Source organism: Sus scrofa, chromosome 13 (genome assembly GCF_000003025.6).
Source record: "Sus scrofa isolate TJ Tabasco breed Duroc chromosome 13, Sscrofa11.1, whole genome shotgun sequence".
Taxonomy (NCBI): Eukaryota; Metazoa; Chordata; class Mammalia; order Artiodactyla; family Suidae; genus Sus; species Sus scrofa.
Window position 1 is genome coordinate 11,256,202 of NC_010455.5, and position 16,295 is coordinate 11,272,496.

The following is a 16,295-nucleotide window of genomic DNA, read 5'->3' on the forward strand; positions in this document are numbered from 1 at the left end:
AAATCAACTATAATGGAACAAATAAAAATTAAAAAAAATAAAAATGACATGTTTTCAAATCTGTAAGTAGAAAGTTGGGGCAGAACTTAGAACTCAACCTACATACTGTCACTTAAATTCAGTTTTATGAAGGGAAAAGACTAAATACTTGAAAATATTCAAGTACTGTTAATATAATTAAAAGTCAGCTGATTTCAAGTTTAAGTAAATAGAATAAAGCTTTATGGACTGAGGGCAAAAAGATAGTTTTTTGGAAGCTTATGAAAACTACATTTGTAAAAGAAAAAAGTGTTTGAGGATTGTTTTGGCATTTTCAATGCTTTGAACAAACATACTCTGGAGTAGCCCATCAGAGCAATTTATTATCATGGATATAATATGTCAATTGGCAGCTTAGTTGCTTAGAGATCTCCTCTAAGCTTCTGAAAGCAGACTCATTGTAAAACCACATCCAGTGGTCACTGGGTACCTAGAAACACTTTCCCTCTGTCTTTTGTGCTCTTTCATCTCTGGTATGCAATAATGAAAAAAACAAGGAAACATACTTTCCTTGCAATCACAGAATAATTTTTATCTATGTTGATGTGTACAGTCAAGCTGGCCTTGCATGGATATGCATTTTACACATACAGCAAGTCCCTTTTTTTTTTTCTTTTCTTATCTTTGTCTTTTGTCTTTTTAGGACTGCACCCATGGCGTATGGAAGTTCCTAGGCTAGGGGTTGAATCAGAGCTGCAGCTGCTGACCTACATCACAGCCACAGCAACACCAGATCCGAGCCACGTCTGTGACCTACACCACAGCTCAGGGCAACGCCGGATCCTTAACCCACTGAGCAAGGCCAGGGATCGAATCTGCATCCTCATGGATACTCATCAGGTTGTTAACCACTGAGCCATGATGGGAACTCCAAGTCCCTTTTCATAGAGAATTGATCTCTTCCAGTCTGAAGTGGCTGTCCTACCCTCAGAGGGGAGAGAAGCTCACTTGGTTAGAACAAAGCCCCTCCTGGTGGAAAAGAAGTCTCCTCTCCAGTCTGTCAAGAGTCCTCTATATTGCACTACAGGTGATTACGTGGTTCTAGCAAGACACTGAAAACACTTAGTGATAAATACCAGTAACTAACTCTTATTTTTTTAAAAATGGGATTGAGGTGGTGCAAGGAGGAATGGAAGAAGGAAAATATAGACAATAAAAACTCAGATTACTATGTACACACACACACAAACACACACACACACACATATACACACCACTATATATAAAATAAACAACAAGGATCTACTATATAGCACAGGGAACTATACTCAATATTTTGTGATAAACCATAATGCAAAAGAATCTGAAAAAGCACACACACACACAACTGAATCACTTTCCTGTACACCTGAAACACTGCAAATCAACTATACTTCAATACAATTTTAATTAAAAAATTAAAAAGCTCAAAGCCCACAAAAACTCAGATTATGAAAATAACCCTCAAATCCACCTTTATATTTGGCTCTCCCAGGCTACCCAAAAGATACAATGGTGGCCAAAGTGACAAATTCAAGGTGACTCCTTTTTCCAGCTGATAAACATACTTCTAAGAAATGTATTCCCGAAAGGCAGGACTAAGGACATAACCTGTCTGGTTCAGAGCAAAATGAAAATGCAGGACCCTTGTGGAAAAATTAATAATACTTTCAAAATGGTAACAGCAATGTTGTGGAGCCGGCACAGAGCCCTGCTGAGCAGGGGGCTGGTGTGACTGCCCGGGTTTGCACCCAGGAAGCCAGCTCTGCCCAAAGGTAAGAGAAATGGGAGGTGGGGGTCTTGCCTGGATCTGTTGTCTGCTGTCTAGTTTGGCTTCTCTTGGCAGAATATACAGCTCACCCATGGCCTGTGTCACTTTCTCATTTATAGAAACCAATGCCCAGGGAAACTCAACGACTCGTCTAAGGTCATGAGTTGAAAGAGCCAGAACTAAATCCCAGGTATCTTGACGCCCACACCAGCAATCTCTCCCCAACATCATGCTACTGGTCTCCAGTTACTATCTCTCCAGGATTACAACTACCAAAGCGGGTAGGGAAGGACATTACCTCATCAGAACTTCCTTTTCAACTCTTCGGTGCAAAGAAAAAAGTCAGTTTTCAAGATCAGTTTCAAATTCCTTTTCTGAATCAACGCTTCCGAGTCCTGGAGTAAAGACATCGGACGACAGCGCCAAACGCCGAAGCAATTACCTTTGCCGAGAGCTCGCTGGAGCCCATTAGCAATCACAGTCCAAGGTGGTTATTAGCGGAGGGTTATGAGGCAACACGCTAGTAAACTAATCAGTGTTCCTGTACAAATATTTAAAATAATTCCGAGATAATTTGAACTTCGACACAGAGCTAGTCAGACACATTTGTAATCTGAACCCAAGGATCTAATAAGTTACTGCCTTTTGGATGTCCTTCAGTGTGAGGGACATTTTTAGAAAGATTAGCGCTGCGTGGAAACAAAGACTGACATTTTCAATGCAAACATGAGACTTGGACTTTTTTACACAAAACAAAATGCATGGGTCTTTGTCACTCAGGTACCCATGTGAATGTAAGATATCAAAATATCTGGTGCAAGGACATGGCCATTGAAAGATAGTGCACAAATCAAACAGTTTTAAGCTTTAAAAGCGTATGAAAAACACGCAACCAGGTAATGAAAGAGTTCAAAGTAGGCTGCAATAAAACAAACCCACGAACCAAAAAAACACCCTTCAGAGACGCAAAAAATAGCTGCCAACCCCCCTCAACAAGGCACAGAGTCAGATCTCCCGTTCAAATCTCGGCTTCATCTGTGTTTTAGTTTTTTGAGCCATGGCTAATTCATCTGCAAAATGGGGTTGATACATTCAGCCCAACAGCTGAATCAGATCCTTTTTAGATTGTTTCAGTGATCTCTGAAATCTATGATTCATACACCTTTAATTATATCTTATTGAGTTGCCCCTCAGAATTTTCACTGTGGGGTTAAAATTAGTTTTGCATGTCTGCTTTCCATAACTTTATGGTCTGTAGGTAGCAACAGGGAAAAACAAACTATTCTCTGGCTTGGGTAAGTTTTGGCATAATTATAGGTCTGGTGTTTGGAAAATGAGGACCAGATGAAAATGGTGCAGAGACATTAGTAACCCAATGTGTCTGAGGCTACAGCACTTACATCTCATTAACAGCCAATTACCGTATTCATAATTTAACACAGAAAGGAAAAACACAAATGGGGTTTAAAAAAAAAAATCCCTTTTATCTAGACTTTAGTTTATACTTGGCCTCCAAAGGCAGGATTAATGCAATAGGTTGAGAAAGGAGGTAGTTAGATTGAGCAATAAAAACACTTTTTTTTTGATAACATGTGAGGCCATAAAAATGGCTTGGCTGAATCTATTAGCCAAAGATAAATAATACCCTGCAGGAGGAAAAGAAACAGCTTTTTCTGGATCATAAGGTCTGGTATGTTTTTAAAGACCCTGCTTTCACTGAAAATGTAACATCCATTTAAAAAGCTATTTTTGAAATTTGGGATTTCATACCGTTTTTGCACCTGAAATCTTGTCTCTGTTCTGGCAAGACCGTGTTCAAGACTTTGGTCAAAACACGGAAATAAAAATGGTCCTCAGGTATTTATTTTTGTTATTATTAATCCTGCTCTTTTTCTTCTAATTATTACCGCTGCCACTAGCAATGCTATTACTACTACTGCAGCCACATGTGCATTTCTAAATAGAAATTCTAGTGAATAACATTTTATTGTTCAGCCCCTGAGTCCCTGATTGGCTTGTCCTCTGCGGTCCACAGGCCAGCAGCTTCCGTATCACTTGGATGCTTGTTACAAATGCATATTCCTGGGCCCCACCACAAACCTATGGAATCTGAAGCTCTCAGGTTGATAGTCAGGAATACATAGCTTGAAAAATTCTGATGCTCAAATTTGTGAGGCTCTGCTCAACAGAGCAAGTGCCCCAGGTGCCAGAGAACAAAGCAAAGTGGGATGGGAGAGAACTGAAGAGAAACACCTGGAGCTACCACCTGCAGGCTTGACCTTGCCTGCATCAGGGCAGGCTGCCAATGCCAAGGAGAAAGCAAAGTCCGGGGCAGGTTTTCAGGATGCGGTTACCAAGGTGCCAGCTCCAGGCCTCTATCAGAGGGGCACCAGCAGACCTGTCCCCAGCCACTGTCTCTTTTACCTGCTGGGAACCGAAAATGACAAAACTCCTTATTTTTCATTAATGTTTTTAAGGTGTGAGGTCTATGTATTTTAGGGTCTCCTGGATCCCCAATCCCACCAGATCAAAATCTCTAAGGGTTGCAAACAAGTTCTCAAATGACTCCTATGCAGTGTCAGCTTTGGGAAATACTCTATTTTTCTTCTTTTTATCTTTTCTAGGGCCGCACCTGAGGCATATGGAGGTTCCTAGGCTAGGGGTCTAATCCAGAGCTGTAGCCTCTGGCCTACACCACAGCCACAGCAATGCGCGATCAGAGCCACATCTGTGACATACACCACATAGCAACGCTGGATCCTTAACCTATGGAGTGAGGCCAGGGATCGAACCTGCAATCTCATGGTTCCTAGTCGGATTCGTTAACCAGTAAGCCATGATGGGAACTCCCTATTATTATTATTATTATTATTATTATTATTATTATTATTATTATTTTGCCTTTTCTGAAACTTAGTTTGGGATGAGGTTCCAAGATCTAGTTTCTAACCTACAGTTTGCCGTCCCTCCCTCCCTTTTTCCTTCCTTCCGCCCTTCTTCCTTCCCTCCTTTCCTTCCTTTCTTTCTTCCTTTTTTCTGTAATAACATGTTTCTTCGAAAACACAAATTAAAAAAATACACACAAAAATTAACACACAAAAATTAACAGAACTCCTATCACCTATTTTGATAAATAAAATTATATAAAATAACAATAAACAAAATCAGAATATAAAATAACAGATATTACAATGTATTTAACTAATCACCTATTATTAGGCATCTAGAAGCTGTTGTCAAGATTTTCCACTCTATAAATATCAATGCCACAGGAACCTTTGTAAAAAAAAAACTTTGTACTCATTGTACTCATGACCAATTTTTAGAATTGGAATTTCTGGTTCAAGAGTGATGTTTTCTCTTGAAGTGTCTGACATACATTGCCAACAGCTCTCAGACAGAAAATTGGTAAAGTCGTGTTGGAGACAATTCAGAAATACAGAAAAGGAAAACTGACTTTCGTGCATACATTTACCCTTGGAAATTCCACATGATGGCACACAACCTAAAGTGACATGTTTAAGGAGATATTCACAATAGTTAAAAGCTGGGCATAATCTAAATATCCATCAACACAGGAACAAAGAGATGAGTAGGTAAAACCTACCAACTGGATGATATCGACAGAGATCACTCTCAAAAACAAAATGGTGTAATAAGCACTTGGTAAAAGCATACATACAGAATGAACTTGTTTATGTAAAATAAAAAAGAATCACAAAAATATACTGTTGTGTTTATACACATAGGGAAGGTATAAAACCTCATTCAGAAAGGGTACACTGACTTCAATACAGTGGGGAATCTCTGGAAAAGAACACTGAGGGAAGAGGTGTAGAAGTTTTATCTAGACCTATAATATCTTTTTAAAATTTTTTTTATTATGATTGATTTACAATGTTCTGTTGATTTATGTTGTTGTACAGCAAAATGACCCAATCATGCATATATATACATGTATACACACACATATACATTTTTTTCCTCACATTCTTCTCCATTATAATATCCTTTTTGGGCCATATCCTTGGCAAGTGGAAATCCCCAGGCCAAGAATCAAACCTGTGCCACAGCAGTGACCTGAGCCACAGAAGTGACCATACCAGATCCTTAACCACTAGGACACCAGGGAACTCCCAGGATCGATAATATTTTATTTTTTGATAAATAATTTCAAAGCAAATGAGGCAAAATGTTAACATTTGTCAAATCAGGGGCACAGTTCTCAAAGTGGAGCATGAGGACCTCTGGGGGGGCCAAGTCTACTGCAGGATGTCCCTGAGGTCAAAATCATTTTCATAATAATACTAAGACATCAGCAACATGGATGGAACTAGAGACTCTCATACTGAGTGAAATAAGTCAGAAAGAGAAAGACAAATACCATATGATATCACTCATATCTGATATCTAATATACAGCACAAATGAACCTTTCCACAGGAAAAGAAAATCATGGACTTGGAGAATAGACTTGGAGAATGGACTTGGAGAATAGCCCGGGGGGAGGGGGAAGGAGGGAGAGGGAGTGGGAGGGATTGGGAGCTTGGGGTTAACGGATGCAAACTATTGCTCTTGGAATGGATTTACAATGAGATCCTGCTGTGTAGCACTGAGAACTATGTCTAGATACAATGCAACACAACAATGGGAGAAAAAAATTATGTATACATGTATGTGTAACTGGGTCCCCATGCTGTACAGTGGGAAAAAAAAAAGTGTGTTAGGGGAAATGACAATAAAAAATAAATTTAAAAAAATACTAAGACATTATTTGTCTTCTCCACTGTGTTGACTTGCACTGATGTGCACGATCCATGGTGGGTAAAACTGTGGCGACAGCACAAACCAAGGCAGAGGCTCCAACTAAGTGAGAAGGAACCGCATTGTTCACCCCATGCACTTGTAGAAACACCAAACAAAACAAGACAGTTTCATTCAAATATGTCCTTGATGAAGCAGTAATGCTTATTTTAATTAAATCCATCACCTGAAGCCTTTTAAAATAATACTCTGAATGACAAAATAGCAGGTATGTATATGCGCAAGTATGCATAAGGCACTCCTGTTCCACGTATGACTGTTGTCTCTGGGGAAAGTGCTTGTGTGATTGTTTGAACTGTGAAATACCTGCTTTCTCCCTTTCTCTTTCATTTTTCTTGAAGGAATGAGTAAGAAACAAATTATGGTTATTCAGGCGAAGAGTCTGTCACTTCAAGGAAAATGACTAGCCATAATCACTGCCCATGAGAAAATTCAGGCTTGCAAGTAAAAATTAGAATTTTTTATAATTTTTTATAAACATAAGTGGAAAACTTAAATTTATCACTGTGGGCTTGGCAGATTCCTAATAGACTTTTCTGAGATCAGTGTAGGTTTAATCATAAAATCTTTAAAAAATTTTTAAATTATTATTAAAGTATAATTGATTTACAAGGTTTCATCAAGTTCTGTTGTACAATAAAGTGACCCAATAACACACATTTCCCTGTGCTGTACAGTAGGATCCCATTGCCCATCTAGAATCTTGACTATTGCCATGAAATGTGTCTATATCAGAAAGATTGTATTCCTCAGTGAACCAGTATTTCCAAATGGTCAGTGCATGATGTTACAAAATCATGCATGAGTAAAAGATCCATTCAAAGTGCAAGATAAATGAATGGCTTTTAATGTCACAGAGTCTGAAAAGTTCAGTGACATGGTTTCAGATTCCTTGTTGTCACTACCCTTTTAGAAACTACCATTTATTGAATTTTGGTGTAATATCAAAGCAGAATTTTCAGTTATCAGAAAAGGCTATTAAAATACACTTCTCTTTTCCAATTACATAATTGTTTGGGGATTGATTTTCTTCACATACTTCAACCAAAACCATACCACAACAGAATGAATTCAAAAGTGGATATGAGGATCCAGTTGAATTCTTTTAAGCCAATTATTACAGAGATTTGTAAAAGTGTAATCAATGCCATTCGTCTCAAAACTGTTTTTTTTGGCTTTGGAAATAGTTATTGTCATAAAAATGTTATACTGTCACATGAGTTTATTATTACTATTTTAAATGAATATTTTAAATATTTATTAATTTCTAATATGGTAAACATTATAAACATTAATAAAACTTCTGGGGGTTCTCAGTCACTTTTAAGAATGAGACTGACATTTTGAGAACTACTGATTTAGGGAGTGAATATACAGATAATCTTCTATGATTTGCTGCACTCTTCTCTGCATAATTTAAGTAAAGATAAAAGAGTGAAAAAGCCTATCAACAGCATATGAGGCTGTGCAGGAGCCTATATTCTTACCAAATTTAAGGATAATCATTAAAGAAACAAATAAACCTTGTGAATCTGTGAGTCAGAAAACATTAAGCTGTAACTTTAATTTGCTTTCCTTTCATTATGTGAGGTTGAACAATTTTGTATGTTTTATTGTTGATTTTAATTTCTTTTTTTGTGGGTTGTCCTTTCTCTAGTTGTTCACCATATATTTGTTGAGCATCTCGCATATTCCAAACTTGCTTCTAGGTGCATCTAGAATACAGCAGGAAACAAGCCGTGGAAGGTCTACTGTAGGCGTTGGCATACTACCGTCTGCGAGCCAACTCTGTCCCACTTCCTATTACTGTAAATAAAGTGTTACTGGAACATGGCCATGCCTATTTGATTTTTTTGTCAAGGAGTCTAGAACATTTCCCTGTTCAATCTCATCTTCTTCCAAATTATTTTATAATTTTTTTCAAGGTGGTCTAATACATTTCGTATTTATTTTTAGTTATTTTCTGTTTTAGAGTTGCTACTAAGAAAAATGTGTTTTTCTTCCTTATTTAAAAAAAAATTGATTACGGCAAATAACTACACTTTATTTTTCTGTATTTGTTTTTAAAGTAGATACCGTATGGAACTTTTGACAATTCCAATAGCTTCTTTTGTTTCAGTTGATTCTCTTGAATTTTTTTTTTTTTCTTTTCAGGGCCACACCAGCAGCACATGGAGGCTTCCAGGCTAGGAGTCAAATCAGGTCTGCAGCAGCTGCCTATGTCATAGCCACAGCAATTCCAGATCTGAGCCATGTCTGCAACCTACACCATAGCCCATGGCAATGCCGGATCCTTAACCCACTATGTGAGGCCAGGGATTGAACCTGCATCCTCATGAATACCAGTTGGGTTCGTTACCACTGATCCACAGCAGAAACTCCCATTCTCTTAAATTTTTAGAGTAGACAAATTGGGATTTAACTTCCCTTTCCTGATCACTTTACTTAATTTTATTCCCGATTATTACATTTGTTAGACTTTTGAAAAAACAATAAATATTTAATTTTATTGCTTCTCATTTTAATGAAAATATGCAGTGTTTTACAATTAAATGAAATACTTAACCTTTGTTTCAAATAAATAACCTTTATAATTTTATGTAATTAGCCTTCTTTATTGGTTTCATTAAGATTTTTTATCAGTAACATATTAAATCAACGCCCCTTTGAGGGGCATTTATGGAGATAATAAAATTTTTTTCATTTACTCTATTGATAAGATTAATTATAATAATGGATTTCTCTAATAGTAAAATTTCTTGCGTTCCTAAGAACCATCTCTACGGTTACAGTTTGGTATTGTTTTTAAGGTTAGCTAGATTGAATTTGCTGGCATTTTACTGGGGACTTTTCAAACTATAAGGTTCATTTATAGGGTTTTGCTAGGATTTTCCTGTACAGTAAAAGAAGAACAAATTGGAATGGTCAAATCTTCTATCCCTAGAATAGTTTACTGCTATTAAGATGATAAATTTATATGAATTATAAGTGACAAAAGGAGTACATAAAATGAAGATTATGAGAATCAGATACACTATAAATTTTCTCCAGCAAATAATAAAGATATTGTAATCATGCCATGAAAATAGCAACAACACAACAATTAGAGTCAGATTTAGATTTTAATTTTTTGGTAAATGAGAACAATGCTGAAGTAGGCCTACCCTTTCAAGTAAGAATTTGTAGGTAAAGGAATAAGTTTCTCCTGTAAGCACTGGATTAAGTAACACTTTCCTAGGTCTATGGAAATAGCCACTGGACTGAGACCAACTATGGAGCTTAATCCATGATGTTAGCACATCCAACAAAAGACATGGTCAACTCCTGGAGCATGGCCACTTTAGACAAACTGAGTTCAGACAAAGCAAATTTTGTCAGTGGATGTTGGGCACTCTTCATGGGAAGACAGAATCCAGGAGTTCTAGGCATCCAGTAATGAAAAATATGTACTTTAATGGTGATGGGCATTTCCTCAGGCCTAGCCATGCCTGGGAGAAATGTCTTTCAAGATTATGGCCCTTTGCTCCATGCATACTATCAACTTTTTGCTTATGAATTCAGCACTCTCTACTGATCATAAAAAAAGTTTGCAGGGGGTACCTATATCTGCAGGTCACAAATTTTTATGCAAGGAAACATCACCCTATGTTTTCATTCGAGACTCATTCCCATTGGCATCTCCAAGGGATATGTATGTAGCATTAGACTCATCATCTGAAACCGATTTCTGATTTGAAATGCTATGGTGTTAGTGTAGCATTTTGAGAAGGATAATTTTAAATATACTCTAATTTATATAAGTATAGAATAAACTGCTAACCTCAATACTTTGGTAATTAGACACAAATCACATACTACACGTCTTACTGCTTGTGGCACCCTGTTCACATGGATCTGGACTCTCTCACTGGATAGCTGAGAACAACTGGGTTGAATAATTCAAATGGCATTTCGAGTCCAAGCATGGTTATGAGAATTTCTTCAAGGAATTATCATTGACCCATTTACTTTTCCTTTGGATTACATTTTGCCCATTGGCCAATGGTATAAAAGGATTCTGAAAGAATTCTAATTCTCTTGCTAGTGCTGAATACTTGTTTTGCTGAAACTTGCTGGTGATAAATACCTATTCTAACCTCGGCTCACAAAATGGAATTCATGGATAAAAATATGCTGAAAATATTTTCAGTAGATGCAGAAGAAGCTTTTGACAAAATTTAACATCTATTTGTGACAAAAACTCTACCACTTTAGGTAGAGAGGAAACCTACCTCAGCATAATAAAGACCATGTATGACAAACCTATAGCCAACATCATACTCAACAATGAAAAGCTGATAACCTTTTCTCTAAATTCAGGAACACGACAAGAATGCCCATTCTTGCCAGTTTTATTCAACATAATATTCCAAGTCCTAGCCAGAGCAATGAGACAAGAAAAAAACAAACAAACAAACAAAAACAAATAGGAATCCACACTGGAAAAGAAGAAGAAAAACTAGCTGTTTGCAGGTGATGTGACACTATATATAGAAAATCATAAAGACACCACCAAAACACTTATGAACTAATAAATGAATTCAGTAAATTTGCAGGATACAAAATTAATACAAAAATCTGTTGCATTCTATACACTAACAATGAACTATCAGAAAGAGAAATTAAGAAAACAATCCCATGTGCAACTGCATTAAAAAGAACAAATTACTTAGAAATAAATCTAACCAAGGAGGTATAAACCTATAACTGGAAAGCTATAAGATATTGATGGAAGAAACTAAAGACAAAACAAACAGATGGAAAGATACTCCATGCTCATAGATTGAAAGAATTAATATTTTTAAAATGACCATACTACACAAAGCAGTCTACAGGTTCAATGCAATCCCTGTCAAAATACCAATGGCATTTTTAACAGAACTAGAACAAATAGCTCTAAAATTTGTACAGAAATACAGAAGAACCCAAATACCCAAAACTATCCATGAGAAATAAGAACAAAGTTGGATTTAAAACTTATCACAAAGCTACAGTAATCAGAATGGTATGGTACTGGCATAAAAACAAACATGTAGATCAATGAAACATAATAGAGAGCCCAGAAATAAACCCATGCTTATATGGTCAATTAATCTATTACAAAGGAGGAAAAAACATACAATGGGGAAATGATAAATAAATGGGATTGGGAAAACTGGATAACTACATGCAAAAGAATCAAACTGGACTACTTCCTCACATAATACATCAAAGTAAACTCAAAACAGATTAAAGAGTTAAATGTAAGACCTGAAATCATAAAATTCCCAGAAGAAAACATAGCAGTATGCTCTTTGACATTGATCTTAGCAATAATATTTTGATCACTGTCCTCTGGCAAAGGAAACAAGAACAAAAATAAACAAATTGGAATACATTAAACTAAAAAGTTTTGGCACAGCAAAGAAAACCATGAACAAAACAAAAAGGCCACCTACTGATTGGGAGAAGATATTTACAAATAATATATCTGATAAGGAGTTAATATCCAAAATATATACAGAACTCATACAACTCAACATCAGAAAAACAAACAAACCTGATAAAAAATAAGCAACGGACCTGAACAGACAATTTTTGCCAAAGAAGATTACAGATAGCCAATAAGTACATGAAACGATGGTTAACATCACTAATCATCAGGGAAATGCGAGTCAAAACTGCAATAAGACATCACCTCAGATCTGTCAGAATGACTATCATCAAAAAAATCCCCCACAAATACAAGTGTCAATGAGGATGTGGAGAAAAGGGAACCCTTGCGCACTATGGGTGGGAATGTAAATTGACACAGCCACTATGGAAAATGATACAGAGGTTCTGCAAAAAAATTAAAACTAGAACTAACATATGATCCAGGAATTCCACTTCTGGCTATAATCCCAAAGAAAACAAAACACTAATTTGAAAACATATATGCCCCCTATGTTCATTGCAGCATTATTCACAATAGCCAAGATATGGAAACAACCTAAATGTCCATTGATAGATAAATGGATAAAGAAGATGTGGTATATACAGACAATGGAATATTACTCAGCCATTAAAAAGATTGAAATTCTACCATTTGAGACAACATGGGTGGTCCTAGAGGGTATTATACTAAGTTAAATAAGTCAGAGAAAGACAAATACTCTGATTACACCTACATGTAGGATATATAAAACAAAACAGATGAACAAACATAACAAAACCAAAACAGAGTCATAGATATAAAGAATGAACAGGTGGTTGCCAGAGAAAAGGGAGTTTCTGGAGGGTGAATGAAATAGATGAGGGGATTAAGAGGCACAAACTTCTAGTTGCAAAATAAATGAACTCTTGGGCATAAAACGTACAGTGTGGGGAATATAAGCTAATAATAATGTAATATCTTTGTATGTTAAAAAAGGTGGTCAAAGGTACAAATTTCCAGTTATAAGATAAATATGTGCTAGAGATGTAATGTACAACATGATTAATATAGTTGACTCTGCTGTACATTATATGTGATCATTGTTAAGAAAGTAAACCCTAAGAGTTTTCATCACAAGAAAAAAACGCTTTTCTTTTTCCTTTACTTTGTTTCTATATGAGATGCTGGATGTTCACTAATAATAATATGGTTATCATTTTAGCTTGTATGCAAATAAAATCATTATTCTATATACTTTAAACTTTTACAGTGCTATATGTCAATTACATCTTGATAAAGCTGGGAAAAAAATTTGACCTCACTCAAGTTATTTATATCAGTAAGATCTATCTTTAAAGTTATGTCTTTACTGCATAATTAAAATTATGTCATCTTTAAAAAAACAGAAATATTGAGGATAAAAATGAATATGATAAATATTATTCTGTCATATTGAACTATATGAATTTGCAGATACTATTTTTTTGGTGTGTGATAGATATATTTTGTCCTACAGGACAGAAACATCAAATATCAGCCATTTTATCTAACATATCTCAACCATTAAAGGTTGTCAGCCTATTTTCTCTTATACAACAAAAATGTATCTGTCAATTTGCCAAAGACAAGAAAGTCACACTGAAGCAAACTGGTTTTATTTTTTCCTCAATTATTCAAACATCATGTTTCTCAGAAGAGAATGACATTAGTTTTATGACTTGCTGTCATATGGCATCTCTTATAGTATCAGACTGAATGAAACAATATTGCACCATTCTGCTGTTGTAATCACACCAAATTTCAACATATGCTTAGTATCTGGCTCTACATGCCTGTGTGTCACCAGGTTCACACTTGGCTCCACATTTGCATGTGTGCATGAGCATGTGTGTGAGCTTGTCTGCAATTGCATTTGGACATTTGTTTCCTGTTAACAGAAACCCAAGCATATGTTTGAGACCAAGTTCCATTTGCATCTGACACATTTTCTGTGATTAGATTCATTAAGAAATACAGCAACAGCATTAAAAATTAGAAGGGGGTGTGTATTTGTAAACATCAATGTGGTTATGGCAAAGACCTTGATATCAACTAAAATGTGTATTCTGGATCCATAATCCATTTTCATTGACTTTACAGTATAGTTCAAATCATTACAGAAGAAAAAAAAAACTTCCACAAAGAAAATAAAGATGGTGAAATAACATGGCTTATTTGAGCATTAAACCATCCTCTATAAAAATGTCAACGTAACTGGATTACTTCCATCAATGCTGCAAAAATAGAATCACCAAATGAAACTTTGAAGCTGGCAGTTGAAAAAAAAAATTTTGGTGTATTGTTCTTGTGGTTTATGAGGTTCCTAAAACCCTCAAGGTAATTATGGTTTGATGCTTTCTATCATTTTTTATTTTATAGGCTTCCAAAGGAAGTGGTGTAAACTGCGTTCTTTAAAACATCACTGAACATGTTTTAAGTACTCATGATATCATAGGGAGTGAAATACAATTATTCAAAACATGAACATGTCTCCAGCTACAAATTTGGCTCATGAAAAGCAGAGGAGTGAAGGCCCCACTCCAAGTTAAATTAGCACAGACAGGATACTTTGAAAAGAATTCAGGTTTGGATGACACGAAAGGCATCTGGGTATCACGTTTATTTATTTGTTTTGAGTAAAGTGTGATAACAGCAATAAAATCATATTACTACTTTGGCAAATAAAATATAATATAAATCTTTGTGATAATGACTTCGGGGAGGCAGTGTAATACAGCAGTTAAGTGTATGAGCTGTCAATTCATACAGATCAAATTCCAGTTCTGGCTTGGCCATGTGTTAGTGTTAGCTGTCTATCTGATCCTGGACCATGGATGGATTAATACTTACCCCTCAGTTCCTTAGCTGTACAATGAGGATAATAATAACATCTAGTACATGCCATAAAGCCATTGTAAAACATTAAATGAAATAAATTCATTAAAGTACTTTGTACAGTGCCTGACACCCAGAAATGCTTGATAAATATGAAAATTCTTAGAAAGAGGAGAGCATCATGCATTTTGAAACAAGAAATTCTAAATACAGCTCTAATGGTAACAGAGAATGTGTAGAAATCAATTTTTTTAAAAGCACATGCTTCTATGATTCACAAAGAAACAAACTTACTAAAGGGGAGAGGGAAGGGTAGGATACATTAGGAGTTTGGAATTAATATATGTGCACTACCATGTATAAAATAGATAACCAACAAGGACCTACTATGTAGCATGCGAAAATCCATTCAATATCTTATAATAACCTAAAATGGAAAGGAATTTGAAAAATCATATGTATATAAGTGAAATACTTTGCTGTGCACCTGAAACTAATACAATATTGTAAATCATCTATACTTCAATTTTTTAAAAAAGCATATGCTCCTGAATTCAGTAGTTAAATAAAACAATCAGCAGAAACATCTGTGGATATTCTTGCATTCAAGGCTCAATCTGTTTGGTGTGTCCACTTTTATTCGAGAGTCAATATGTTTAGCAGACTTTTGATAAGGTGAATATCCATTTCCAGTAGCTATTTTTTTCCATAGGCTATCCATGGTGATTGCATTTTGATGAAAGCATTTTGAATGGAAGAGATTGAAATTAAATATCTGTTCATCACCAGAATATCTACCCACGTTGTTGAAAATTCTTATGTTACACTTGATAAACCAGAAGAAAACTTTAGGCAGCAAAGAGAAAGGAAAACCATTATATAAATGATATTAAGCTCCAGATGTTCCCTACAGGGAAAATGTGGGCTGGGATTGGAGAGTATAATTGGAATTCAAAGACCAGCGGAAAATGAAAAGAAGGAAATGTACTTTAATACTGGAACTGAGAGATTAAACCAAACTGGCCAAGCTTCACTTGCATCCCTTACTATAAAGGCAATTTAGTAGGAACAATGCAAATATTCCAAAAGCAGAACTGAGTCAGTTTTTGGAATGGGCAGATGCAGAGGGCCATGCTTCCATGTTACATAAAACATTACTATATATGGAATGGATGAGTAACAAGGACCTACTGCAGAGCACAGGGAAATCTACTCAATACTCTGCAGTGATCCACATGCGGTAAGAATCTGAAAAGGAATGGATATATGTTCATGCATAAGTACAGTGGAGTCACTCTGCTGTACACCTGAAATTAACACAACATTGTAAGCCAACTCTACTTCAATAAAAATTTTTTAAAAATCATGAATTAGT

At 35.8% G+C, this 16,295-nt stretch overlaps 1 protein-coding gene across 15 annotated transcripts in view; it reads right to left on the bottom strand.

The window, feature by feature from the left end:
- Positions 1-16,295, bottom strand: part of THRB (thyroid hormone receptor beta) — a 459,872-nt gene that overhangs the window by 355,486 nt on the left and 88,091 nt on the right. Inside the window, exon 1 of one of the 15 annotated variants that reach the window (XM_021071431.1) lies at positions 2,088-4,432. The exons of 13 other annotated variants lie outside the window; for them this stretch is intronic. The gene's annotated coding sequence lies outside the window, so the exon portion shown is untranslated. Of the gene's footprint in view, positions 1-2,087; positions 4,433-16,295 lie in introns of those variants that run through there. One more of the 15 variants, XM_021071426.1, reaches the window with a different exon arrangement.